The sequence below is a fragment of the Galeopterus variegatus genome, unplaced genomic scaffold, assembly GCF_000696425.1.
Source record: "Galeopterus variegatus unplaced genomic scaffold, G_variegatus-3.0.2 Scaffold1706, whole genome shotgun sequence".
Lineage (NCBI taxonomy): Eukaryota > Metazoa > Chordata > Mammalia > Dermoptera > Cynocephalidae > Galeopterus > Galeopterus variegatus.
Genome location: NW_007727817.1, coordinates 135,049 through 137,696, shown reverse-complemented (window position 1 = coordinate 137,696; position 2,648 = coordinate 135,049).

Sequence of the window (2,648 nt, the reverse complement as noted above, 5' to 3'; positions counted from 1 at the left end):
GCCTCTGATTTTATTAAGTTTCAGCTGAAACACTAGTTTACAAATGTGTGCTACTCGAATTTGCCTTCAGCAATATCTTGCCCCTTTCACTTTTCACAACTTTTTCTCTTTCCAAATGTATTTTTTTCTCTCTGTATTTTATCCACTCTGAACTTATATAAGATCTTTGTAAACATAGTTTTTACGGCCATTTGTCCCATCCACTCATCAATAGGATCATTCTTTGCTGTAATTGCATTATGAAGCCTACCACTCATTTGCTCAAGCTGTATCTCTTTTAATGCAGCTGTATACGAAGAACCCCTTTTAAAATTTTCCATTTGAGATTATCTAATTGATACTTTTCTCTGTTCTCCTCATGCCATCCATAGCTAGAATTAGATTATCTGTACTGGTTTTATTATCCTGAGCAGATTTTTTTTTTTTTGGCTTTGATATTAAAGACAATCAAGTAAGAAGATGTGACAACCTACATAGGTAATATTTTCTAATATCATTCAACTTGCACCAATGAGACCCTTTTTTGCCTTTTGTCTTAAATAAACCTTCCTGTTGTAATTTCTCCTATTCTCTTTTCACTGGCAGAGGCAGAGAATGAGAGTTCACATATGCTGAGTTGCTTTATTTCATCTGAAATTAAGTGCCAGTCTTCTCCAGGCCAAACACACCTGACCTTACCATTGCATTTATGGTTTCTGACTTTCTTGGTTGCATTTTCTCTCTTCACAACAAATAACTTTAGCAGAATATCTCATAGAGAAATAAACTTCTAGTATACAGCAGTTCTAAATAGCTTTAAAGAACCCTCCATTATTCTAAAATTATACATGCCTAATTATCCAATCTCTATGTCCTATGTATTTATGTTGCCTTCAGCAATATTAGCCTGTTTTTCACTGTAATTCAACAATGGAAATACGAGAAGAAGAATATGCCTTTTTTGTAATATTCTTGAGGTTGCTCTCGGCACATACTTTTGGGAGTCTTTGCCATTTATTAAGAATAAGCAGCAAAGGAAAGCAATGAAAAATGATAAGGCATATCCAGTCCCTAGGGCTCTAATGTTCAGGCTCAATTGGAGTCCCGAGGGTATTTTAACATCTAAGGCTTCTGACTATAAATCTGTCCCTGGGGTCTTTTCAGTTATTTCAGGGAAGTGTCAGTTGCTCATTGTACAAGAAGCAATTATCCCCACGCAGAAAATAGTTCAAGGAAAGAAAGGAAGATACCTAGTTACTGGAACAAGGAACTGAAAGAAGAAAGCTTACAAGAAATGAAAATAAAAGAGCACATTGAAAAAAGTGCAATGACATATATTTGCTATTTATTTTATATTTAAAAGATATATATAGATACAGTGGCATATAGCTGTATTCATCTCTATCTATATTTGCATCCATATTTATGTCCCACACACATTTGTGTACATATCCAGATCCTCATTTCTCTCCTTATCTGGGTCTGTAACTGAGAGGAAGCAGGCTTGGTGATTAAAAGCTAAAACACAAATATAGATAGTTCAAGTTGAAACCCAGGCTCTTCCAGGCACTAGTCATGTGACATGGACAAGATGCCTACTGTGTCTGGGCTTCAATTTCTGCAACTCTAAAGTGGAACCATCATCTATTTCGTTTGGTTGTTATAGGATTAAAACAGGTAAGAGGTATAAAACACAAGGTGCCTGGCGAAGTCATTATTTAAACATGTTGGTTCATATTTAAATCTTATACCTGTATAACAACAAAAAAGTACTCTTTAAGGCACATTATTCCAAATAAAAGAAAATGGGTCCAAGAAACTGAAGCCTTTTTGTTATTGTTGGCTGAGTGGCTAGGTGTTAAATTCGAGTTTATCAAGGCTTGCATATGCTTGCGAGCTGTTTAGAGACATAAAGTCTCCCTCCGTACTTCTCTAGCCCAGGCACTCTCTGAGGTGAAGGCAGCAAAACAGAGCAGCACTGTGATTGGCTTAGTGCCTAGGAGGCTTGGAGGAGTGGCTGGTCTAAAGTATGTGTTTTAGAGCTGGATGTTGAGTGCTGTGTAATAGGAGTCCTCTCAAAACCCTGTGGCGCTCTAGGTTATCCTGCCATTTCTCAGTACCATTGGTTTTAATTGGTTTTCTTGTGAAAATAGGTCAAGTTGCTTGATTTCACTTACAGCTTGGGTCCAGAACACAATCAGTCTGTGCAAATCAAGTTTTCATGGGTTACTGCTGGACAAAAAACACTTTTAATTGCTGAGTACACCAGAATTTTGACACCCACTTCCTTTAGGGGTAAGTATCTGATAATTTCCCTGAGCTGGGAAATTTCCTGCAAGAGCATTTTGACCACCAAAGTTAAGTTTTCCAAATTGTGTATAAGTTATTTAATTACTAATTCACTTCTCAAATTTTTAAAATTTTGCAAGGTGTTTCCAGTCTAGAGTCAATTTATATTTAAAGACTATATATATTTTTATAAACAAAAATAACATTCATTTTAAAGGGTGTAAGAGTTTTGCAAAATATATTTTTCCCCCATGAATGTTAAAGAGAACAGCTTAGCAGCTAAGCAATCATATTGAATTCTGAATACTCAAGAGATTTAATGATGGATTTGTTTTGGATTATTAGTGTTTGTAAGGTAAATTCAGGACATAGACCTATTT